Source organism: Pongo abelii, chromosome 1 (genome assembly GCF_028885655.2).
Source record: "Pongo abelii isolate AG06213 chromosome 1, NHGRI_mPonAbe1-v2.0_pri, whole genome shotgun sequence".
In the NCBI taxonomy this organism is placed as follows: domain Eukaryota; kingdom Metazoa; phylum Chordata; class Mammalia; order Primates; family Hominidae; genus Pongo; species Pongo abelii.
The window spans coordinates 36,842,665-36,870,210 of NC_071985.2; positions in this window are offsets into that span (position 1 = coordinate 36,842,665).

Genomic DNA, 27,546 nt, shown 5'->3' on the forward strand with positions numbered 1-27,546 from the left:
GGTGGTGATTCTCAGAACTAAAAGACACCATAGACAAAAGGACCCTAGAAGTCATTCACTTCCATCTTTCTCAAACTGGACATGAGCATACACAGGTGTACCAGGGCAATGAGAAAGGAGATCTTACTTGAGTGTCTGCCTTAAATAAAAAATCCTTAAAATATTGTGTTGTATTAAACGTATATAGATATGTGGAATTTGAACGTAAGTCATGCAAGGATTTCTAAGGAAAGAGAGAAGATATCAAATACATTCTGGGTCTAGCATCGGCTGCCAAAAGTTTTATTCCCGGGACCTTGAGAGGATTAGTTCCCTCCCTTCTTTCTAAGTGTAAAATGTTACTATGTAGCATTCTGGGTGTTCCAGGCTATGTACTAAGCCCTTTACGTACAGTTAATGCTTTTAATTATTGTAACCACCCTTTGATGGACCGTAAACATCTCCATTTTATAGATGAGGAAACTGAGGCACAGACAGGGTAAATAACTTGCCAGAAGTTACCTAGCTAGTGAGCAATAGAGCAGGATTCAACCCAGGCATTCTGACTCCCGAGTCTGAGTGTGCAACCACGATACCTACTACCTCCTGGCAAGTGCTAACGGGAAACTTGGGATGCTCTGATGCAGTTCAGGGTCCTCCTTTGATGGATGAGGAAACTGAGCTTACAGAGAAAATGTGGCTCTACATCGTGTCAGAATCATAAATTCTCATACCAAAAGGAACCTTAGCAGCCATTGAGACTTGTGAACCCCTTTTTTGCCCTCCGCCTAGGGAGATGCTGCTTTTGCTAAGAATAGGGCCAAGGTGAAAAAAGCTGATTGTAAGAAGAGCACCCTAAAACATTTTAGGGGCATCCTTAGCTAGTGGCTGGCAAGGCATACTACCCTTGGGGCTGAAAAGGGGATGGTGCAGGGTAGAAGCCAGGGATGGCAGAAAGAACCTGTGGTCAGATAGAACTGAGTTCAAATCCTCTTTCTGCCACTGCTTATTTAGTTTTGAGTAGGTCCTATAACCTCAGTTTCTCCTGTAAAATGAGCATAATATCTGTTTCCTCATTTATATCTGTTTCCTTAATCATGGGATTAAGGAACAATACACCTTTATTATACATTGTATGCCTGTATCAAAATATCTCACATACCCAATAAATATATACACCTACTATATACCCCCCAAAATTAAAAAACAATTCACCCTCAAAAGTGACATTCAATAACTATTACTTTTTTCCCTCTTCACGCCTTACCCTTGAAGCTACCAAATCATATGGAAACCTGAGACACCAAAGCGTCTAGACCCTCATGGAAAGTTCCAGCCCTCAGGCTGACTTACTGACTGATTTGAAAACAAATTTTAAAAAACTTGATGTGTGGCCAGGTCCTATTTAGTAATTACTATTTACTGAGCACATACTACATGCCAGGCACAATAGTAAGCACTTTTAAAAATACCCAGTGTCTTATTTCATCCTTATAATAACCTGTGAGGTAGGTTTTTTATCTCAGTTTTACAGATGAGGAAACCAAAGCACAGAAAGGTTAAGAAAATCGCTCATAGGCACTCGATTTAAACACAGATCTAACTTATTTCAAAACTTCTATTAAGCGATACTGTCCTCAAAATCTTAGACAGCATGACGAGTGTTTACTTTTCTTTAGCCTTCCCTTCCTTGTTGAAAATGAGCACCCTCGCTTTACCAAAGTCTTGCTGAATGCACAGATGCTTCTGGAGTTGACCTTACCAGAAAATTCTTACTCCTGATGTCCCAGAGGATTCATGCTTAATAAATTCCAGATCTCTTTGCCCTCAGGGATACTTTTCCCCCCTGCCAAATTTGCAATTATTTCATAATTTGCTTTAACCACAAACATAAGCCCTGTTATTGACTGAGTAAACTGAGTAGGGCTTTTTGGACTTTTATTCTTTTCCCAAAATACGATGAACTTGAATCATCAGATGATGAACTTGTACTTGAAACTAGAGTGGCCGAGGGCAAAGTGAGTCACTCCAGTGAGTTTATGCCTATCAATCAATGCATCAAATTGTGTCCTATTACCAGACACTGCTCTCAGCAGTCTACTTAGACACCTTGGGGTTACAAGGACAATATAAGAGCATTTCTTGACCTGAGTCAAGTTAAAAATCTTGTTTAGGTGGCAAATTAATATACATGAAGCAGATATCCAGCAATATAGTAGGTATTTTATATATATACTATATATATGCATGTATGTTTAGTCCTCCAACATTTTAACGAGCACCAACTATATGCTGGATACTGTGTCAGAAGCTGCAGGTACACAGTGATGCATATCTGCCTTCCAGGTGCTCACAGCCCATGGGGAGACAGACTTGACAACAAATAGTTACAGCTTGATGCAGCAAGGGCTAAAGTGGGGCAGGACGGCTCTGCCCAGGAGAGCTGGCAAGAGCTGATGGCTGAGGTGACTGTCGAGCTGGATGTTGAGCTGACCATTTTCTAGGCAAGGGAAGTGGACAGGCATTCCAGGCATAGAGAAAGTCATATGAAGAGGCTGTGAGTGCCAGGAAGGGGCTGTGCCCTGCTCATCTCTGTCCTTATTTCCAGCTCTTTGCACAGTTCCAGGCACATGCCAGTCCCACAGTGAATATGCATTCAGTGGATGAAAATACGGAATGGAGAGAACATGCAGAGTGTTTGGAGAACAGTGAGGCAATTGCTGAGCAGGAGTATTTGTGGAAGGGAGGAGACGTTAGGGAAGCAAGTCTGGGAAGAACAGACTGTGATAGCCTTTGAAGATGTAATAGTCAGTTTGGACTCTGTCCCCAGGGACAAAGGGAGGGGGTCAAAGGGTCTGTCGGTGGCAGATGGACACAAGCAGATGTTTTTCAGGAAGACTGCTGGTAGAGGGCTGAGGGTGGGCTGGATGGGAGAGGAAGATGCCCTTGGAAGGCCATCAGGAGGCTGCAACACTGGTCAGGTGAGGCCATCGGAGGCCAGATGAACTGAGAAGATGGTGGTATCCCCACTCTCATATGTTGTTCACTCAAAATAAAAATTATTCACAAAACACAATGCTCTTATGTGTACTGAAATTAAAATAGCCTTTTTCTCCTGAATCTTTTCATTGCAAAATTCAGGATTGCTTCATTAAAACTGAGCTTCCCTCACTTTTGGGAGCCCTCCCCATTACAGGTACCCTAAGCAGGCATCTGATCAGTCTTGGCAGTACAGCAGTGTTGCCTCACCTGAAGCAGGGCTGGTAAGAACAGGAGGGGATGATTTTGGGAAACTTCCAGGCAGACATCTTTGGATTTTGGCAGCAGCTTGGTGTTAGGATAGATGGAGAGGGGAGGAATGCCCCTATCTCACATGTTATAGAGCATAGCATTGGGGTGGGAAGGAACTGATTGGGTATTGTAGGGGGTAGAAGTGGGAAAAGACTAATAAGTGCATTTCGGGACAAAATGCTTAGCAGTGGGATGTCAAAGAGAGGAATGGCCCCTAGCCATCAGCACATTGGGGATATCAAAGTAATGGAAAGACTCAGAGGAGAGAGGAGAGAGAGGGAGAAAGGAGAGCCAGGTTGGGGCCTAAGGCGTAATGTAGGAGTCAGTGTGGATTATTGGAAATTTATGGATAATTACCAAGTACCATGAAAATCTACCTCACTGGTTCACAGCTGTAATCTGTGCTTTTCCTCAGGCTTTGGATAACAATATTTATCCCAGCTAGCTTTCTGATAAAGTGATTAATGAGGACCAGGAGTGGGCCCTCAAGAACCAGGAAAAGCCAATGATCCTCAGCCTGACATAATTGAGAACTGACAAACTAGACACTTACTTAAATAAGTCTTTTTTCAGTGCTATGCCACTATTTTAAAAGATATTCACAAAGAGGTTACAACTTAGGGAATGCTGTAGAGATAATGTGAGTTTTAAATGCAAGATACATATCATCTCACCCCGGTTAAAATGGTTTTATCCAAAAGACAGACAATAACAAATGCTGATGAGGATATGGAGAAAAGTTAACCCTCATACACTGTTGGTGAGAATGTAAATTAGTACAGCCATTATGGAAAACAGTTTGGAGGCTCCTCAAAAAAACCAAAAGTAGAGCTACCATATGATCCAGCAACCCTACTGCTGAGTATATACCCAAAAGAAAGGAAATGAGTATATCAAAGAGATATCTGCACTCCTATTTTGTTGCAGCTCTGTTCACAATAGCCAAGATTTGGAGGCAACCTAAGTGTCCATCAACAGATGAATGGATAGAGAAAATGTGGTACTTATACACGGTGAAGTACTTTTCAGTTATAAAAAAGAATGAGATCCTGTCATTTGCAACAACATGTATGAAACTGAAGGTCTTTATGTTAGGTGAAATAAGCCAGGGACAGAAAGACAAACATCATATGTTCTCACTTATTTGCAGGATCTACAAATAAAACAATTGAACAAATGGACATAGAGAGTAGAAGGATGGTTACCAGAGGCTGGGAAGGGTAATGGGGGTGAGGGAAGGTGAGGATGGTTAATGGGTTACAAAAAAATAGTTAGAATGAATAAGACCTGCTATTGATAGCACCACAAGGTGACTGTAGTCAAAATAATTTGCTTGTACATTTAGAAATAACTAGAAGAGTATAATTGGATTGTGATACAAAGGATAAATGCTTAAGGGGATGGATACCCCATTTCCCAAGATGTGATTTTTCCATCTTGCATGTCTGTATCAAAATATCTCATGTACCCCATAAACATACACACTTACTATGTACCCATAAAAATTAAAAATAAATTTTAAAAAGCAAGATATATATCAACACAGAACAATCATAACTCAATAAAAGCTATAAATAAACAACAAAATACATAGAATAAGGGAAATAAAGAAATTTCCATAAAATATTAAAAGTATTTAGTTGTTGGAAGTATGGGTGGGTAACTTTTTCTTTCTTCTACTTATATATTTCTGAATTTTCCCATTGTTCTATAGTGTGGATGTGTTAATTCTGAAAAGATGAAAGTATAAACTTTCATGAAGGCAAAAACTAATATCACTGTGTGTCTTTCGAAGAGTGTATTTGCTTACTTTTTTCCAGTCCTGCCATTAAGGGGTACTTAAGACTGAGATCCCATCCAAATCAAATCCTGGTTTAATTATGTATCGAGCACTCCTTGAATGCCTACCATGTGCCAGGGGCTGAGATGGAATCCAGGAAAGAATAAAATTGTTTCTAAGGTAAGAGATGGAATGATGAATTAATCTTCGGTAAGCTCAGTTTTTGTCCTGCTAAACCTCATATTGACTTATCTAAGCGAAACGGAAAGAAATCCAAAGTGTAGTCATCTACACTGAGAACACTGTGGTAAGTGGAAACAGCACTGGGCCAAGGTTCAAGTTCTGGTTCTGCACTAGCTAAGAAACCTGAGGTCCCTCTCTGAGGGTCAAATTCCTCCTGTGTTAGTCAAGGAGGCTGTGCTAAGGGAAGGGCTCCAGAAGGCAGCAAGAGTCTCAACCTCTGCCACTTGCTGGCCTGGGACGTTGAACATAAAGCTAGTACGACCTACCTTGCAGGGTTGATATGGGGCGGGGGGTGAAAAGATAGATGATTGCTAGATAGATGAATGGATGGATAGCTAGATAGAGAGATAGAAAGATAGATGATAGATAGATAGATAGATAGATAGATAGAACTCAGTACCCAGAATATAACAACACATTAGTAAATGGGAGCTTCTATTATTGTAAATTCTGAAATTCCTTACAGTTCTTCAATTTTGTGATTATAAGCGCTGTGTCTACAGTCGATGATGATGATGAAGATGATGATCATGATGGTGATATTATTTTCTAAGGGCCCCTTTTATCTTGTTGTCATTCCCTATTGACCAAGTTTCTACAGAAGAGACACATACCTGGTCACATAAAAGTGAGTCACCGAGGAGGCCCCATATCGTCTCTGTGTTGGACATGCCTTGCTGGACAAACCACCTCTTTCTCTCAATTTCCAACACTTAGTGTCTGTTTTCTTATCTGAAGATTGCCCCCGCAACTTCCTCACATAAAAGTGCTGTGAGGAATAAATTCATACACTTTTTCATCACATATGTATTGAGTGCCTACTGCATGCCTGGCATTGTTCAAAGAGCTGGAAATCCAAGAATGAACAAGACAGAAAGAGGCTCCACACTGGGCACTTAGCAGATACCCCAACATTAATTTCTTGTCTTAAGCTTAATTTAAATGGAAATAAGACAGCAGTGGGAATTCAAAGAGATTCTCAATTCAGAAGAACCAGTGTTATCTCTTCAGTATTCCTTTAAAGAATTTGAGAACAAAACACTGACTGTTAACTAGCTCACCATTTATGTGCTAGAGGGAAGCCACCTTCTTTTTCCCCCTTCACATTGGCCTTGAAAGGGGAGCCAGTGGGTGAGAGCGGACATTGTCCTTTCTTTCTGGTATATAGTAGCCTTAGCTTTAACTTTCACATTTCCCACAGCACTCCTCTGCCTTGGCTCTGTTACATGTCCTGACATGTAGAACCAAAGGAAACACAAAGTGAAAATGAAACGAATGTTCCACCTGAGTCACTGTCTGTGTTTCTCTTTTATCACCAAAGCAATCAACTCCCACACAACTGAGGCTTGTTCTATTTAGGTTGTAGAACGTCATCTTTGTAATTAAAGCACACTATTATTGTTATAAAGTAAACAATTGGAAAACATGTTCTTAGAAACATCTCTCTGATTCATAAATATTTGGGTGGTGAAATCACAGAAGTGGAATGCTAACCTTGCTAACACGCTAGTGATAAAGATCAGTAGGCACTTACGTTACACAGGGGAAAGTTAGCCTTAGTGTGCAGTAGAAAAGTGAGGTGGAAAATAGGAGTTATCTTGAAATGGCCATTTGGAATCATGGAGGTTTAAAAAATATAAACTATTTTTTGTCATGTTAAATTTCACTTCACTTGTGTTTATTAATTCATTGAAGGAATATTAATTCACTGAAGGAATATTTTGTTCCCACTCCACTGGGGCCACACCCACTTTAAACCCCAACCACTTGAGGTGCTAGTGGTTTCATTTTCTCATCAAGCCTCTCACATCCAACATTCTTGCCTATGACGGAATTTCCTCCTCTTCCTGCCACCCAAACCCTTCCATTTGCAAAAGTGCTGTTTTATTTTATCTTTCAAAATCCAGTTTCAAAATCACTTCTTTGTGTAGGTAATAAAATGTTGGTCACATCCAGGACTAGCCATGTAATTAGAGGGGCCTGTTACAAAATGCAAATGTGGAGCCCCTTGTTCAGAAATTATTAAGAATGTCGAGTCAGTGACAGCAGAGCATTAAGCCAATGTGAAACTTGTTAAGGGTGGGACTGAACAGGTCATCCGACTTATGAGGCTAGCCATGGACACACCTTTTCTGTGTTCCCATAGTTCTTAGAGGATATTTTTGTTTCTTGGCCATTCAGCATGTATCCATCCCAATTTGAGTAATGGTTTCCCAGTTTTCCTCTGGGAAAGCCACTTCCCTCACATTTCTGGTCCCTGTGCATTGGGTGACCAGTCAGAGCAAACCAGGCCAGGGACCACTGTGGTTGGTCCAGGAAAGGGCTCAGGATCCATGTAGAGCCACTGTGCTGCAGGAGCACTGGGCTGGGGCTGCTGGAGGCAGCTCACTAGCTGGACTTGAAGGCAGGGGGCTGTAGCCTGGGGCTGCTGAGGTTGCCATGGGCAACTGGAGAAAAAGGATAGAGCCAAGAGGCTCTACATCAAGCTGGGTGACAACCACACTTTCTGCAGAGTTTTCAGTTATATGAACCGGCAAATCCCCACTTTTTGTTAAGCCATTTTGTACTGTTTTTTCTAACAAGCCAAAGAGTCCTAGGGGCTACACATCTATTTGGTCTTTATATACATATTTTTATACATGTGTTTCCCTACAGTTTTATGAACTCCTTGGGAGTGGGTATCCTATTTTGCTCATCTTACCATCCTCAGTGGTTGAGTGGTTGAGATATTGTTAAAATATCCTTTTACTTTCTAAATAAATATAATTGTAATAGTAGATGGCAAAACAATAATTGACAACCCTGCAATTATCCTCAATTTTTGTTGTGAAACTTAACCAGTCTTTAGAATCGGAATGGCGGTGAGCCCTTGCACATGTATTCAGTTCAATACATGCTAAGTCCAGGTGGCCAGGCAATCAACCAATGGGTTAATTCTGCTCACAGGTGCTGGCAACACTCTCTTCTTTCCCCTGACCTGTAGGCCTGTAAGGGGCCCAGTAGCTTTAGCCCACAAAGCACATTCACACCCATTAGCTCCTCTGCATCTCCCACAACCCTAAAAAGCAATCAGGCGGGGCGCTTCATCTCCATTTTACAGACTGGAGATTGAAATAAAGAGTCTGGGCAGTTTCAGCAACATGCTCTGTTTCTGTCTATAGACCCGGGCTCTCCTGTACCCCTGCCACCCTCATCTGAGACTCTTCTGCCCTCTGTCTCTGCTCTGTCTTCTCCCTCCTTGCTCTTTGACCCTTCCACCCTAATAAGGCAAAATGTTTAAGAGGTAGGGTGACTTTTTAAATCTGACACCAGTAGGACTCTGTTCATTTATAAAGGCACAAAATAAGCACAATGCCAACTCTGGAAAATTGTTAGGTTTTTTGTTTTCTTTTTTGTTTGTTTGTTTCGTTCGTAGTCTCTGAATATTTATGTTTTAGAAATAAGTTATTTGTATTTAATTTTAAAAGAAAAATAATGGATCCTAGCTAGAAAGTTACAATAAAACATATTCTAGTCCTTGCCAGTCTTCCATTAAATTCATGAAGCATGTAGACTATCTGGAATGTGTCTCAGCCTCATGCATCATTTCCCCAGGCCTCATCTGCAGGGGCTGCTGGCCAGCTGCTCATCAGCTCCACTGAGCCCCGAACTGGAGGAAATGGAATTTAACTTCACAGGGAGGGCTAGACCAGACAAAGGGAAGACTTATGCTCTGGGAGTGCTTAGACTTTGAAACAGGCTACCAAGGCGGGTGGGTGATGATTCCTTCCAGGTGGATGGGTGTGCCTCTGAGTGAGCACCCATGTGCAGGCAACTCAAGGACTAATTGGAAATAGGGAGTTATCTTATGTGAAATCTGAGAGCTCAAGAATTCTGGGAGTGGCTACTCAACATCACAGATTGAACAGGAACTTTGGGGAGTTTTAAAGATCTACAGAAAAATAAAGACAGCTATAGGGCTGAGAATGGTGACTGATATAAATAGAGACACAGACACATAGGTATGCTTACAATCATTTACAAAGTCTTAAGAACACTTTTTTTTTTTTTTTTTTTAAAGAGACAGGGTCTCTCTCTATCATCCAGGCTGTAGTGCATTAGGGCAATCATAGCTCACTGCCTTGATCCCCTGGGCTCAAGTGATCCTCTAGCCTCAGCCTCCCAAATAGCTGGGACTACAGGCACATGCCACCATGCCTGGCTAATTTTTTAATTTTCTTTTTTTGGTACAGATGATCTCACTTTGTTGCCCAGGCTGGTCTTGAATGCCTGGGCTCAAGCCGCCCTCCCACTTCAGCCTCTCAAAGTGCTATGGTTACAGGTGTGAGCCACCACACCCAAGAACACTTTTTTTTTTTTTATTATACTTTAAGTTTTAGGGTACATGTGCACAACGTGCAGGTTTGTTACATATGTATACATGTGCCATGTTGGTGTGCTGCACCCATTAACTCGTCATTTAGCATTAGGTATATCTCCTAATGCTATCCCTCCCCCCACCCCACAACAGTCCCGGGTGTGTGATGTTCCCCTTCCTGTGTCCATGTGTTCTCATTGTTCAATTCCCACCTATGAGTGAGAACATGCGGTGTTTGGTTTTTTGTCCTTGCGATAGTTTGCTGAGAATGATGGTTTCCAGTTTCATCCATGTCCCTACAAAGGACATGAACTCTTCATTTTTTATGGCTGCATAGTATTCCATGGTATATGTGTGCCACATTTTCTTAATCCAGTCTATCATTGTTGGACATTCGGGTTGGTTCCAAGTCTTTGCTATTGTGAATAGTGCCGCAATAAACATACGTGTGCATGTGTCTTTATAGCAGCATGATTTATAATCCTTTGGGTATATACCCAGTAATGGGATGGCTGGGTCAAATGGTATTTCTAGTTCTAGATCCCTGAGGAATCACCACACTTAACAAGAACACTTATTTTTAAATGCCATGTTATCAATGGATGTATCGGGCTGGCAGCACCCAAACCCACAGATCTGTTTTACTATCTCAAGAAGTGAGACCATCAGATACAAGGGCCTCTTGCTGTGATGTAATTGAAAGCACACAGCCCACCAAAGTAGTTGAACCTGAATGCAATCCGGCCCCTAGATCTGATCGTTTGTTTTTGTGAAATTCAGAGGATAGAGGAAATGGTTAAACAATGCTGAGGATGTAATCAGCCAAATCCAGAATGAGGGAAATTCTACAGGACAAATTACCTCATTTATTCAACAAATAAATAGCATGAAAAATAAGGAGAAAGAATATGGTAGGTTAAAATAGACTTAAGAGACATATCAACCAAATATAATGTGTGGACCTTGTTAGGATCCTGATTCTGTCTAACTAACTGTAAAATGACATTTAAAGACATACATTTGGAAACGTGAACATAGATTAGCTAATTCGATGATATTAGAAAATTATTATTAAATTTTTTAGATATGTTGTGATTATTATCTTAAAAGCCGTTATCAGTCTTTAAAAGGAATAAAATACTTAGATGAACGTTGAAAACATAAGTGAAATAAACCAGATTTTTAAAAATGCTGTATGATTTCACTTAGATGAAGTGTACGGAATGGTCAAATTCAGAGACAGAAAGTAGAATAGTGGTTACTAGGGGCTAGGTTGAGGGAGAAATGAGGAGTTATTGTTTAATGGATACAGAGTTTCAGTTTATGATGCAAATGTTCTGGAGACAGATGGTGGTGATGGTCGCACACAATGTGAAGGTACTTAATACAGCTGAATTGTACACTTACAAATGGTTAAAATAGAATATTTTATGTTATGTACATTGTACCGCAATTTTAAAAGAAGTCCTTATCTGTTAGAAACATACTCTGAGATGCCTATGATTTGCTTTAAAATACTCCCACCCATCGGAGGTTGCAGTGAGCCGAGATCGCTCCACTGCACTCCACCCTGGGCAGCAGAATGAAACCTTTTTTCAAAAAATAAATAAATTAATTAATTAATTAATTAATTAATTAAAGAAATAAAAATTTTAAAAATGCCCATCCTACCCTACCACCCCATAAAAGAAAACTGTGTGGAAGGGGAGATGAAATAAGATTGGCAAAGTATTGATAATCGTTAAAGCTGGATTTCAGGTATATGAGGATTTATACGTGTACGTTTGCAAATTCCCATGATTAAAAAGTTTAAAAATGACTGCAGAATGCCTTACTATCAAGGATAAATGAATACAGTGCAAATCTGCCCACAAACGTAGCTGAGCCCAGCTGATTGGAAGAGTGCACACAATGGACTGGGGCCGGGGGGATGGAGAGCATTCCCCATGGCCAATCCTTGGCCATCGAGTCTAAAGAGCGCTTACGTTTTCAAAACCACATCCTGACCTCTGCTCTTGCCAGAACATCTCAATGACCTTCTCAACTGGTTTCCTGAGCTTCTGGATTATATTTTTTCCACAGACATAAGCCAAGATATCACTTTAGATTTTCTCCCTTGCAAGAGGAGCCTGGTGGCAGTTGTTGAATATAGTTGAGGAACAGAATGTCACAGGCTGGTGAGAACACTCAGGAGAGGTCCTCTCTGTCTAAGGAGCCTGGGGAGACTGCAGTGCAGGAGGCTCCGTTAGGAAGATGGGTCTTAACACATGCCCTTAGGAAGGTGGGGAAAAGCATTCCAAGTAGAGGATCAGAATATGCAAAGATATGGAAGCATAAAGGAGTATGTATCTCTCCAGACAGGGAGAGCAGCCACATGTCCCTGGTACAGGATACAGGGGAAGAGGCGGCTGGAAAAGTTGGGATCAGATGGTGGACGGTCTTATGTGTATTGCTATGAATTGTATTCTTTCAACAAACTGAGAGGTTACCAAGAGCCATGTTCTTTGCAAAGTTGTACAAGAAACCAGGCCCACGATAAAGGAATATTTTTCACTTCTGTGCAGTCTTTCCTCCTCATCTAAGTGGCTGGCACACTTACCTTACAGTAAGAACCATGAAAGTACATTATCCTGCTTCCCTAATGCCGCCCATATCCAATGCTAACTTGGTAAGTCTTTCAACAGGAGACCCATTAAGCTTATATTACCATTCAAAGTGGTGCCCGGGAAATGTGCAATTTCTGATGGCACAATAATACAGATGGCCATTGCAAAATGAGTATCCGCATTTATGGCGCCTGTGTTCACATTGAATTCAATTTTTGAGTATTTCCACCTGTTACATTTTAAAAATTGAAGTAATATATGCACAAGATAAAAGAAATCAGATAATAAGGAAATGTTTATATTGAAAACTAGCAGGGCTCACCCCACACACATGCCACCTGCCAGAGACTACTACCTTTAACAGCCTCTTTTAAAAATTATTTGGATGGTGAACTTCCTAACTCCAAAAAATATGCTTATGTGACTTTTTAAAAACAGTTTCTTGGTCAGTTTAATACATTCTTTTTTTCTTCTTCTTCTTTTTTTTTTTTTTTTTTTGAGACGGAGTCTCACTCTTGTTGTGCAGGCTGGAGTGCAGTGGCACGATCTTGGGTTCAAGCTATTCTCCTGCCTCAGCCTCCCAAATGGCTGGGATAACAGGTGCTCTTTGGACTTACCTCTATAAAATTGAACATAATTTCCTATTCCCTTCCCCCAACTTTTTAACTTATAATTTAGTTCCTCTATGGGTTCCCTCTGTACACTTATATGATATACTTAATCTTCTATTTCTTCCTCCATCTAGAAAGTATCTTTTGACTCCCTAGTACATTCGTTGGGGATATCAGCACAGCTCCCGTCTTTCTGTCTCTCCCTTGCTCCCATTATCTGCTATTTGTACATTTAATTTTGCATCAAGAATGAAAACATTTACAATGAGCTCTGTTTACATTCTCATGTCTTCCTTGCTTTGTGGGTAGGTTGATTTTAAGAGTGGAGAGCTAATAGACAAGGTTTGCATTATTATGAGTATGTCAACCCGGGATTGCTGTGATGCCGAGGAGTGTGCTAGGATCACATTTCTCCACCCGGCCACAGTCACCACTCATGGCCACTTCAAGGAGAATGTGCCTAGTGAAAGCAGAAAAACAGACTCTCTCTTATGACCTGGGTTCAAATGTTCAAAGTGATGCTATTCTTTAGTTGGCTTCAGATTGGAAGAATAATTTTGTTTTAAAAATATAAATATGTCTTCTTATTCACAGAAAAAAAAGTATATACATGTATTACTTATATTTTTGAAAAGGACGTTATTGCCAAGTATGAAGGCAACTAAAATATGGCATCATTTTGAGCATTTGAAGGAGTGATTATGTGGATGGTGGAGGAAGAAAGCAAAATTCAAAATGTCCAAAATGAGAAATAAATAGATAATGTCCAAATGGAAAAATCAGGAAATGGGCAGTATACACACATGATTTATAAATATGAAGAAGAAACAGTGAAAAGAATGGAAAGCAATTGTCTTCAGGGAGTGGGAATCAGGTGTGGGGTTGCATGAGCCGGGAGACTGTTTTTTTTTTTTTTTTTTCATTATAAGCCTTACAGTATTATTAGAGTTTTTAAACTTTGTACGTGTATTACTTTGATAAAAAGTAAATTTAAATTTAAAAAGAGAGTAACTGTCCTTCTCATCCTACCCACAAGGTAATTACTGCTGCCCCAACCTGATAGGCATGAGGCGCTAAAAAGAGAATCCAAAGCTCTTTGTGTGAAATGAATTGTGTGTCCCGGTGGTGACACCCTAGGGTGATGAGATGTGATTCTTTATTGGTAGACACAATGTCAGCAAACCTGTCTTTACTCTTGAGCCAACTGGTTCTACCTTTTCCCTGGTGGGAGCTGGTGGAAACATGCTGGGTTAGGGCTGATTCTCAGCAGGGTGGGGAGGGGAGAACGTGCAGTTTCAATTAATCCCCTTGTTTTCATCCAATCCACACCCTGCCTGGAGTCTCCTAGTCCTAAGCCTCTTCTATTGGGTTTCAATGTCTCCTTAAAACAAGCTTCTCAACACGAGAGGGATAGACACCTGGCTGCAGGGGTAGAAGAAGCTACTGAGGAAAGCAAAATTGAGTCAGACTTAATGGCTAATTTTCCCTGGTCTCAACATTCCCCCTCTCACTCACCTCCCATAATCACTGTCACCCCACATGCTGAGTCTCACAGGGGTCTACAGAGGGAGTGAACCCCACCCCCACCCCCGCCGCCCCAGCAGGTGCCTTGCTTGGACTTCTGCATTGCTAAACTAAGTACAGGCACCGTATCCCACACTCCCCATTTTCCGCAATTCTGTTGACATCTCTTGTCTGCTGTTATCTGTCTTCCTGTCCTGACTGTCCTTTAAGATAATTCATTTTTTAAATCCCTGCAGTGTTATTTGCAGGGGACTTGGGACGAAAGATAGGAGATACACACATATGTATGAGTGAGTGAATGAATGGTTAATGCTTCACTTTAACTGAAGTTACAACTGACTTTCAAATGGAAAGGCTGGATTTTATTTACTGTTTTCTCCCCTCTGTTTTAAGTTCATATTCTGGGGTATTTCCATGTTAGCAAAACTTTGTCCTTTGACCAATGGCAGCTTCCCTGAGTCCAGCCTGTGGGCTTCTAAGCATGTGGGTTGGTCACAAGAGGTACAGACTAGAGATTGTGGTTTGCGTCACATAACCCACCCCCATGGCAGCAATCCTGACTTCTGCAAAAGCCCACTCACAAGTCAGTTGTTTGGAATGCAAAACATATTTTCCCATAGAAACAATATCATAAAGGAACATTTTAATTCTCAGGTCAGCTTTCCAAAAAGTCTGTCTAATGCAGATAAAAACTCACAGGTACAAATATTCTTCATTTATTAATGTATTCATCCCAAGCATTTATTGAACACCAATTATGTGTAATTTAAGCATGATATTATTATTATAGGATTCTATCAAACACAATCTTTTAAATACATCACTTTCCTCTATTTTTTAGCTTCCATTGTTTTTAACTTCGAAGCTCTTCTCCAAAACGTAATCTTCTTCTCCCTCCTTCCCTGTAACTCACCCATTCCACTTTAAGAGAAAAAGGTAAAACTTGTGTCAGAGTCGGTGAAAATGTTCATTCGTCGGAGACAGAAAGTCCCCAGAGCTTCTCTGCACCTGGAGGGCTCCTCTCCCCTGCAGAGGGCCCAGCCCAGCGTCACTTTCACGGTAAGAAGCTGCTCATTGTACTTTCCCCAGGGCCCTGCAGGGACTTGGGTGAAACTGAGAATTGGCTCCCCATCAATTATCTTTGGGATTCCTAAGGTTGCAGCACTGACCTGAATAAAAAGTCACTTTTTAAGGCTTAGCGTGATAACTGTTGGTTATTTTTTGCCTTCCCATAAAATTCAAAGGTAACTGGGGCATGTTGCCAGCTCAGTGCTTCACATGTTTATTTTCTCCCATGTCAATTCATGTCTGGCTTCCAGAGGGCTCATGCTGTCACTCATGAGGCATGGGTGACAGCTACTTTGTGGTGGAGATTGGAAATTCTCACCAAATGAAGTTCTTTGGCACTTTCTCCAAAGTTATTCAGGGCAGGAATATTATTCAAGATGGCAAACTCATATCGATGTAGTCATTCATTCATTCACCAAATACTCCTTTAGTGCTTACTGCATGCCAGGCATTGCGCTTGGTGCTGAAGATGCCCCATGGAGTCACTGCTACGTCATTAACTCTGCACTTTGAGCAGCAAAGAGGAAGAAAGTGCCATGTCCTAAGAAGAGTATTCCCTCCCACTGGCTTGCCCCAAATAAAAATTCACCAGCTTAGGAGAAAGGGAGAAAAGGGAGAGGGAGACATAGGGGAGCTGCCTGTGTGGGTCTTCCTTCCCCAGTCAAGCTCTGGATCAAGAGATAATAGAAACTTCACGACAAATTAGGGAACCCCAGGATGGAGGTGCCCTGAGCCCCCTTCCACAGGTAACTTCCCCCAGAATCCTGTGTGTGAAGGTAGAAGAGGTATGGCTGAGTGAGGCATCCAGGCGGATGGGCTAAGGACAGACTCACAGTCTGGTGCAAAAAAAGGAGCCAGGACCTCCCCTGCCCACGGGCAGGACCCCGGAGGGTCGAGAGAGGCTGGAGGACCCAACAGTTTTGGGAAAAGGAGAATGCCAAGGCCACTGGAGACCACAACAGATCCTAGGTCATTTGGGAGGAAGTCAGGAGGATGGGTGCCAATGACCAAAGGCCCGGGGGACCCCACACCTCAACAAAGCCACTGTGGACAAAGAGTAACAACCATGGAGCAGGTGCATCTCTCTCAGCACTAGAGCAAAAGTAACCCTCGTTACAAACACACACACACACACACACACACACACACCTAGAACTGAGACCCCTCCAGGAAGAATGGGAGAAAATCTGCCTAGGTCGATAACCAGAAATGACCCTGTAACCCTTCATTTGGCTGAGTTTATCTAAAGAAGACTCTGTTTTCTGTGACAAAGGGAGGGTTCAGAAACTAAGAATTACAAAATATAATCTATTACAGTTTTGCACACATGAATATGTGGCCTATGAAACTTGCTCCTGCTTCACACACAAATAAATCTTTAAAACCACGTCTTCATAAATTCTCTGGGAAAGCAAACAGGTGGTGAAACAGAGGCAAGCCCCTACATCGGATGGGGTGGTTTGAGATGGCCCCTCCACGGAGAGCTCCCCTGATGGTGAAGCCTGAAGGAGAAGGTGCCAGCCATGCAGAGAATCCTAAGAAGAGGGCTCTAGGCAGAGGCAACAGCACCAGCCAAGGTCCTGAGGCAGGAAGGGATTCAGCTGTTTGAGGAACTGAAGGAAGTTCGCCAGGACTGGGCACGGGGGCAAGGCAGAGGGAGCCAGGCTGAGTCTGGAGAGGTCGACAGGCAGGAGGCTCCAGCAGCGCCTTCGCGTCCCCAGGGCTCAGCAGCCCCAGAGCTGCCACGCACAGGAGCCCCGCTTGCCTTTCACCCCCCACCTCTGTTAGTAATCCTTCCTCTCACCATTCTGTGGATCGGCCTCACTATTCAGGCACTTCTCCCTGTCCCCTTAGAGGCCTCCCCACCCCCTCGACACTCAGAACACATCTTATCTTGTAGGGTTTCTCTTCTCCTCCTTTTGGTATCTGACAGGTTGGAGAGGGGACACCATAAGGTGATCACAGGGCTGGAGAATGGGCAGCCACAGGGCTGTGTTTACCATGCAGATTCCTGAGTCTCTGTCCCAGAGACTCACACACAAAGCCTGCCTGGGGCCCTGCTATCTGAGTGACCAGAAAGTTCCCACAAAAGTTCCATCCAGGTGGCCCGGGAGCCGCACTTGGAGAGACTCCAGGTGAAAGAGAGAGGCCATGTTAGGCCAGAGGGGGAAAGTGAGGGGCGACTTTATAAAGAATTTTAACTCCAGCATAGCATGATGATGAATTTTATGTGTCAGCTTGACTGGGCCATGGGGTGCCCAGATATTTGGTCAAGCATGATTCTGGGTGTTTCTGTAAGGGTGTTTTGGATGACCTTAGCACTTAAACTGATGGACCAAGTGAAGCAGATTGTCCTCCCCCATGTAGGTAGGCCTCATCCAGTTGTCTGAAGTCCTGAAGACAGTGAAAAGGCTGAGTAAAATGTAACTCCTCCTGCCTGACTGCCTTTGAGCTAGGACATCAGTTTTTTCCTGCCTTTGGACTTGAACTGAAACATCAGCTCCTCCTGGGTCTTGAGCCTCCCAGCGTCAGACTGGAACTGCACCATTGGCTCCCCAAGCTTGCTGACTACAGATCTAGTGGCCCATCAACCTCCATAATTGCATGAGCCAAGTCCCTTAAAATAAATCTCTTATACACATGCATCTTATTGGTTCTGTTTCCCTGGAGAACCCTGACTAACACAGGGAGTAACAGCTGTTTTCTGCTTTCAGGATGCTCAGAACTTTGTACTCCAGTGGGAGAAAATCTGTCCGGATGGTAAAAGTTGTTCATAAATACATATTGGTATAAGAAATCAAGAAGTGGTATGCAGCATAGCTCTCTTTGGGGGACTTTAAGAAATAATTATAGCTACTATTTACAAGTACTATGAGTACCCTGTGTGTGAGAGGTGATATTTTATCTCCTCCCCCTTGTAAATACTTATGTAACGTCTGGCTTTCTTGCGTTTCACCTACCATGAGGGCAGAGATACGGTCTGTTTTGGTCATCACTGTATCTGTGGGAGAGAGCCCAGGATATGGTAGGTACTTGGCAAATACCTGTTGAATGCGTCAGTCTATGTATTCCTAATCTTTACAACAATGCCACATGGTAGATACTATGATTCCCATTTTAAAAAAAGGAAACTGATGCCCAGCGGGAGTGTTGTTATTCTCCGATTACTATGCCCCACCCCTTCCATCCACTTCCTGCCCTCCTCTGTGCCCTGAGGGGCTAAACTCTACAGACTTATAACCTGCACTCCTGGCTAGGGAAGGAGAGAGGTCAAGGTTAGGACCTCTGTTCCAGGGTATTGTTCCGACAGCGGTCGTGTTTCTCCAGGGCCACAGCCCCTGTCAGTTGGCCCTTGTCCATGATGCCAGCTTTCAACAGGATCCAATAAAATATTCCCTCCTCTTGCCCTGTAGGCCTGGGTGGTGACGGCTTTCTGCAATTACTAGTTCCTCAGTGCTTCACCATCCCCTGTGGGTTCCTGTAATCCTGCCCAAGCCTCAGTTAATAGTCCCTTTGCTAAACTCTCAGTTAAATCTGCTGTGTGTACCATCAGTTTCCTGCTGGCATCTTGACTGATAAAGATAAATGAAACTTGGGAGGCTGAAACAGGAGGATCACTTGAGTCCAGGGGTTCCAGAGTGTAGTGCACTATGAGCATGCCTGTGAACAGCCACTGCACCAGCCTGGGCAACATAGCGAGATCCCATCACTTAAAAAAAAACAGAGAGAGAAATTAGGTAACAAAGTCACACAGCTAAAAAGCAGTGGAGGCAGGCTTCAGACACTGAAGTGTCTAGCTATGAAGCCCATTTTCATTTTGTTATGCCTCATATTCTTCTCTCAGAAACCGGTTAGGAATGAGCCTACCCCATGACAGCCTATGCTCTCCCCTAGAACATTCCATAACCCTGGCATTCTTTAGCGCTTTCCCTTTCCCTGGAGAGATGAAGGGTTGTACCATGGAAATAGGGCTCAGCCTTTTGCAACCCAAGAGACCTGGATTGGAATCCAAGCTCTGCTACTGGCTCTGTGACTCGGCAACGGCTTGACTTCTATGAGCCTCTGTTTCTCAGTGTGTAAACTGAGAATTATACTTCAGCGGGAGCTAATGAGGATTAAGTAAGCAAATGTATTTCTATCAAGAGCTCAGTCAAGTTGTCCTTTCCCCTCCTTTCTCCTAAGTGCAGGTCTCGTGGAAAGGCCGGAATACTTGCCTGAAATCACTCAGTCTCTGGTTTAAAAGTGCTGCTCAATCCCTCTGCAGGGAGAGATGTCAGGAGCTTTGACTGTTGAAAAAAAAACGCACAGGCATGTTTCAGAAGGTGGCTTCCAGAGCGCTCAGTGCAGGCGACAGAAGCCCAAGCCTTCTTTCAGGCATTATTTTACTGACTTTCTTGCGACATGGCAAAAGGTGAATCCCATGACCAGTGTGTTTTCTCCAGCACTAATGACTGTGACTAAAATAGAGCTTTGTGGGGGAGAACCCACACAGCCCTCCCCCCTTGGAGAAGTTCTGAAGGCTGCCCTGCTTTGCTCTGCCAGGGTGCATTGGGTTTGAGAGCCATAGGTTGGTGACTTCAGTCTCTTTATAAGCCTCAAAATGTGCAAAAGAAAATGCATTAATACGAGCTCACCAATACAGAATTTACAGAGGCTGGCCTGGTTCCTTTCTAAAAGGTGGTGCACAATGAAGGTTAACTTCTGAGGTGGGAAGGGTTGCCAGATAAAGTACAGGGCACCCAGGTAAGTGTGAATTCCAGGTAAATTGCAAATATAAGTCTGTCCCATTCAATGTTTGGGACATAGTACACTAAAAATTATTTGTTTCTATTTGAAATTCATGCTTACCTGGGCCTGGTGTATTTTCATTTGCTAAATTTTGCAATCCTGTAAGTGAGGGGAAGGGAGATGTTTCACTGGCTTACAAAACATTGTTTTCAAGCATTCTTCACACATTTCAGAAGCTTCATTTTACTCAGAAACCAATGTGCTTGTTATGAATTGCTTTTTTATATATTTTATATATTTTTTATATATTTTTAATATTTTTTTATATTCATTTGGAGGACTCCAAATAGCATCCTCTTAACTGAGTTCTGATGTCTATTCCTCTAAAGTAATAAAACTATATTTCCTTAAGAATATGCAATTATATCCTTTATCTAGAAGCCATGTATCTGAAAACTTCAAATATCAAAATGCTGACAAGCTTTTATTATATCTGTGTGTAAGATATTTCACATGTATATATTAAGTATGTCTCTGGGTACTGAGTAATTATTTTATGATTTTAATTTTATGAAAATCAAAATCACCATTGTATGGTTGCATTTTCATAGTATGGACCGTATTTTGTTTGTGCTGTCTATTTCTCTTCAAACCATTAATAATTATACGATAAAGTATAATTTTTTATTGCAGTGCAAGTGTCTAAGGAACCACAAAGAGTTTTTGTATTTTAAATTCCATAAAACATTCTTCCATTGACACAAACAACGTCAACAACAACAAAATAAAACTCCTATGACACTCATAAGAAATGCCATGGGGTTCATGCAGTTCACTCAGGGCACTGCTGAGCTTTTCTTACATATCTACTCAAAAAGTTATTGGTTTTTTGACTTTCCATCTCAAGCAGGTAGAGGGGAACAAACTAGGAATGTGGCTAGGACTTCCACTAAAGTCAGGTACACCGAGAGCATATGAGCAGAAGCCCCACTGAGACACAGGACCAAAAACTCCAAGAGCCCTGCAGGGGCCGGCCGACCTGCGCATGCACCAGCCCTTAGGCAGCACTGTGTTACTGAGACATATAATCATGTTGCATGTCTTCATGAAAACTTTAAATTATATCCAAGTCAAAAGTTTTGTCTTCCCATCCGTCTTTGGAAAAAGTACCACAGCACTTTAAAATATACTATTATATGGCCAGGCGCGGTGGCGCACGCCTGTCATCCCAGCACTTTGGGATGCCAAGTTAGGCAGATCACTTGAGGCCAGGAGTCCGAGACCAGCCTTCCCAACATGGTGAAACCCTGTCTCTACTAAAAATACAAAAATTAGCCGGGCATGGTGGGGGGCACCTGTAATCCCAGCTATTCGGGAGACTGAGGTGGGAGAATCACTTGAACCCGGGAGGTGAAGGTTGCAGTGAGCTGAGATTGTGCCACTGCACTCCAGCCTGGGTGACAGAGCGAGACCCTGTCTCAAAATAAATAAATAAACAAACAAAATATATTACTACAGTTTTGGGAATCCTAGACAATGTCACAATTTTCTCAGAAAATTAGAGTGCTGCAAATGTGGGATAATTACTGGATTTTAATGTTTGTCCTTAGTAGTGAACACAGCGTGAAGAATGACTATCATATATTACATAAGAAAGTGAAGGCTGGGTATGGTGGCTCATGCCTGTAATCCCAGTGCTTTGGGAGGTGAAAGCAGGTGGATCACTTGAACTCAGGAGTTTGAGACCAGCCTGGCCAACAGTCTCTACTAAAAATACAAAAATTAGCCTGGTGTGGTGGTATGCACCTGTAGTGCCACCTACTCGGGAGGCTGAGGTGTGAGGGTCACTTGGGCCTGGGAGGCGGAGGTTGCAGTGAGCAGAGATCGTGCCACTGAACGGGCAACAGAGCAAGACCCCGCCTCAAAAAAAAAAAAAAAAAAAAAGTGGAAATTTGAAAGAAAACAGTAGCGAAAATGAAAACATTCTTCCTCCCAATAGAGCTCACACTCTGTGGAGAAGAAGGATACAGGTAAGTAATTGTATCCATCAGGATAGCTTAAATTATGCTGTAGTAACAAACAACTCTACAACTGTTTCTTTCTTTTTTTTTTTTTGAGACGGAGTCTAGCTTGGTCGCCAGGCTGGAGTGCAATGGCTTGATCTCGGCTCACTGCAAGCTCCGCCTCCCAAGTTCAAGCGATTCTCCTGCCTCAGCCTCCAGAGTAGCTGGGATTACAGGCACACAGCACCATGCCCAGCTAAGTTTTTTTTTTTTTTTTTTAGTAGAGATGGGGTTTCAACATGTTAGCCAGGATGGTCTCGATCTCCCGACCTCATGATCCACCTGCCTCGGCCTCCCAAAGTGCTGGGATTACAGGCGTGAGCCACTGTGGCCAATCTACAAATCTGTTTCTTAACCACGGTAGTTTATTTCTCATTCACCCTACTCCATATCGACTGGGATCTGCTGTTTTTCTCGGAGCCCAGGCTAATGAAGCAGCCATCACATCTGGATACAGCATTGTTATTCTACCATGAGATGCTCATTTTACAGAAGAGGAATCCTGGATTTAGGGTGATTAGGTGACTTAACTAGGCAAGGGCAGAGCCATCCCTGAAACCAAGGTCTTTTAACTCTTACACCAATGCTTCTTCTCTTCTACAGATAAAAGTTGTGCTGTGTACTAGGCTGACTGTTCCCCCAGAGGGACTGGGAGTAAACAAAGCTCCAGATTAAACTCCAAAGGTTCAGTCCTTCAGTTTTTGACATGTTAGCCATCATTCATTCACTCAGTTTACCATTTGTTGGCACTATTTTATGCACTGGGGATATGCTGGTGATAAAAAAAATATATACTGCCCTGCTCCTTGTGGTGCTTAGAGTTTTATGATGGGGAAGGTACATGGAACTGAGTTTCCCAAGCTTGGAAAGGAAGGCTAAATAAAATGGCTCCAGAAGGCCGGGAGCCATGCCTGTAATCCCAGCACTTTGGGAAGCTGAGGCAGGTGGATTGCCTGAGGTCAGGAGTTCGAGACCAGCCTGGCCTACATGGTGAAACCCCGTCTCTACTAAAAATACAAAAATTAACCAGGCGTGGTGGTGCATGCCTGTAATCCCAGCTACTCGGGAGGCTGAGGCAGGAGAATCACTTGAACCTGGGAGGTGAAGGTTGCAGTGAGCTGAGATTGTACCGCTGCACTCCAGCCTGGGCAACAGAGTGAGACTCCATCTCAAAAAAAAAAAAAAAAAAAAAGCTCCAGAGAGCTGCCTGGGGCTCTAGCTCCTAGAAGTTGCTTGCCTAGGGGTGTGGAAGGACACAGACACAACCTGGTGGTTGGGAATGAGTCCGTGCCTGGATCTGCTCTGTCCCTATCGTCACTGAGCAGCAGTAACCCTGAAACGCTCCCAGAGACTCTGGTTCTGGGATGGGGAGCTGGAGGGCTGAGTGGACCACTGCAATAGTGGAGAAGAGAGAGGGATGAGCACCAAGTGAGGGAGAAAAAGACAGAAAACCAAACAAAACAAACAACACTTTCCCCTGAAATGAGCCTGCAAACTCAGCTTTCAAAATACATGAAGAAATCTAATGCTAAGGAAGACAGCCAACAAAGTGAATAGTCAGGACAAGATTCTACTCCTGGTTAAAGGTAGAAAAAAAAGCCAACTAAAAAAAAACCTCAGAAATGATTAGTATAAACATTGAAATTTAAAATGCACCAGATAGAAAATTTCTGGCCTGGATAAAGTTGAAGAAGGCATTAGTGAAGTGGAAAAGGGTGCAGAGGAACACACCCAGAATACAGGCAAAGAAGAGAAAGTACTAAGAGACATTGAAGATTGATTGATCATATTGTACACTATAGATACATATCATTTCATCTGTCAGTTAAAAAAAGATTGAAGAGTTAAATGAATTTATCTACAAAGGAATAAAAATTAGTCTGACAGCATGCAGCCTTCTCATAGATACCAACTCTCATGTAATAAAAATTCTGAAAGAAGAGAAAGGAGGAAATGACAGTGATGCAATATTTAAAAAGATAATGGCTAAGAATTTTCTAGAAGTGAAGATACATTGCAGCTGAATTGCAGAACACTATGGATAAAGAGATAATCGTTAAGTTAACAGGTATCACCTCACATGTCAGAATGACTATTATCCACAAAAGATAACAAATGTTGGTGAGGATGTGAAGAAAAGGAAACCCCTTCACACTGTTGGTGTGAATATAAATTGGAACAGCCATTATGAAAAACAGTATGGAGGTTCCTCAAAAAATTAAAAATAGAATTACCATATGATCCAGCAATCCAACTACTGAGTAATATATTCAAAGGAAATGAAAACAGTATGTCAAAGAGATATCAGCACTGCAGGTTCATTGCAGCATTATTCAGAATAGCCAAGATATGGAACCAACCTAAGTGGCCATTAACTGATGAATGAATAGAGAAAATGTGGTATATGTACACAATGAAATATTATTCAGCTGTGAAAAAAGAAACAAATTCTGTCATTTGCCACAACATGGATAAATCTGGAGGACATTATGTTACGTGACATATGCCAGGCACGGAAAAACAAATACCACGTGATCTCACTCATATGTGGGAACTGAAAAAAGTTGATCTTACAGAAGCAGAGAGCAGAATGGTGGTTACCGAGAGCTGGGGCCGTGATGCGGGTAGGATGGGGGTGGGGCTGGTGAGTTGAAGCGATGTTGGTCAAAGGATATAAAATTTCAGTTAGAAGGAATAAGTTTGAGATCTACTGTACCACATAGTGACTATAGTTAATAACAATATATTGTATTCTTGAAAAATGCTTAACAGAGTGAACGCTAAGTGTTTCCAGCACAAAAATGATAACTATGTGAGGTAATGTACATGTTAATTAGCTAGATTTAGTCATTCCATGTTATAATTTTACTTTAAAAATCACATTGTACACTATAAATATATATCATTTTATCTGTCCGTTAAAAAAAGTTTAAAGAGATAAATGAATTTACCTACAAAGGAATAAAAATTAGTCTGACAGCAGCCTTCTCATAGAGATCAATAGATTCTAGGAGATAATAAGGGTAATATGTTCAAAGTGCAGAGGGAAAATAAATATCAGTCTTGAATTCTATACCCTGAAAAATAAAGAATTTCAGGCATCCAAAGATGAAGAGAGTTTACCAACCACAGACTGTCACTTAAAGAACTACTGAAGAATATTTTATTTTGGGCCGGGCTCGGTGGCTCACACCTGCAATCCCAGTACTTTGGGAGGCCAAGGCGGGTGGATTACGAGGTCAAGAGATGGAGACCATCTGGCCAACATGGTGAAACCCCGTCTCTACTAAAAATACAAAAAAAAATCAGCTGGGTGTGATGGCACGTGCCTGTAATCCCATCTACTCAGGAGGCTGAGGCAGGAGAATCACTTGAACCCAGGAGGCGGAGGTTGCAGTGAGCCGAGATCACGCCACTGCACTCCAGCCTGGGTGACAGAGCGAGACTCTGCCTCAAAAAAAAAAAAAAGAATTTTTTTAAATAACTTTTTTATCTTTAAAAACTTTAACTCTGGAATAAAAATAAGATGGGGAACAGGGTCCACATGTAATAAAAAAGTGCTGAGGTCCTTGCTGTGGTCAAAAGGACAAGTAAAGTTCTACTTAAGAAAAAAAATCAGTAAAAGCAAACTGTATAAACAAATAAAAACAGCACAATAAATAAGTGTTCAACTTAAGAAACTAGGCAAGCACAATAGAGAAATCTAAACTAGAAATAAGAAAATAATATAAGAGAAGAATGAAAGAAATTATATTTAGGGAAGATGAATAAAACACAAAGTTAGTTTTTTGAAACAACTTTTAGAAAAAGATCAACCCTGAGCACAACCAATCAATAAAAAAGAGAAAAACACAAACAGAAAGTGGCAATAAAAAGGGATAGAAATAGATACAGTGGAGATTTTAAAATACATAGAAGAATACTATTAACTGCATCTGAATAAATATGGAAACTTAGGAGAAATAAATAATTTTCAAGAAAAAAATTAAAATTTGGTAATTTATTCAGATAAAACCAGAACTAAGCCTTAGCTACTAAAGAAATTAAATTATTAATCAAAAGTTCTTCCATCTCCAAAGACATCAGGCCCAAACATTTACCAGATTTTTAAGAAATAGATAAGCCCTGCTTTAAAAGACAAAAATTCTTTCAGAGGATGGGAGGAATAAGGAAGAGAATTTCCTAACTTATTTTTTGAGATATTAAAGCCAGACAGAGACAATCCAAATAAGGAAAATTATAACTTAATCTCATTTTTCATGTAGATACAAAATCTTAAAGAAAATATCTTGACCAAGTGGAATTTCATCTCAAGAATGAAAGAATAATTCAAGATTCGAAAACTTATTAAATTAACAAATTAAAAAGAAAGGCCTTTTTCCTTTATCTTTTATCTTTTTAGTATCTCAATAAATGCAGAAAAGGTATTGACAGAATATAGCATTCATTCATGGTTTTAAAAATCTTAGCAAACTAGGTATAGATGGCAACTTTCCTTACCTGACAAAGGCTATACATCAAAACTCTACAAGCAAATATTACATTAACTGGTACTATTTTAGAGACATTTTCATTAAAGTCAGAAATTACAGAAGGATATAAGTTATAAGCCTCTATTCAGCATTATACTGAAGTTCTTAACTGATGTAATATAAAACAATGGAAAAAGAGAAAGATTAGAAACTGTTTTTGTTTGCTGAAAATGTGATTGTCCACATAAAGAACTCAAGAACATTCACATACTCTTAGAACTAAAAACTGTCCAGCAAAGGTTGCTAGATACAAAAAACATGCAAAAATCAATAGCATTCTTAATAGTAATAATTAATTAGAAAATATAATTGAAAAAAATCCCATTTATAATAGTAACAGAATTACATGGCATCTAGAAATAAATTTGTTAAAAGGTATGAAAGACCTCAAAGAAGAAAACTATGAAAGTATTATGGAATAAAATACAAGAAGACCTAAATAAATGGAGAGGATTACTATGTTTGTTGATTACAGTACTCAATAATATAAAAATGTTAGTCATCTTGGTGGCACCGCTGGTGTAGTGATATCATGCAAGATTCCCATAAAAATATTAGCCATCTCCATATTTATTTATAGATTTGATGAAATTTTCATATTAAAAATCCTCAAAATGTGTGTGTGTGTGCACAATTCTTAAGAAGCTAATTCTAAAATTCATGTGAATGGGCCAGGAAGAGCCAAGAAAATTTGGAAGAAGAAGAAAAGAGGGTAGCAGGACTTGTCTCGTTAGATATTTAGACTTATTGAAAAGATTGTGGTA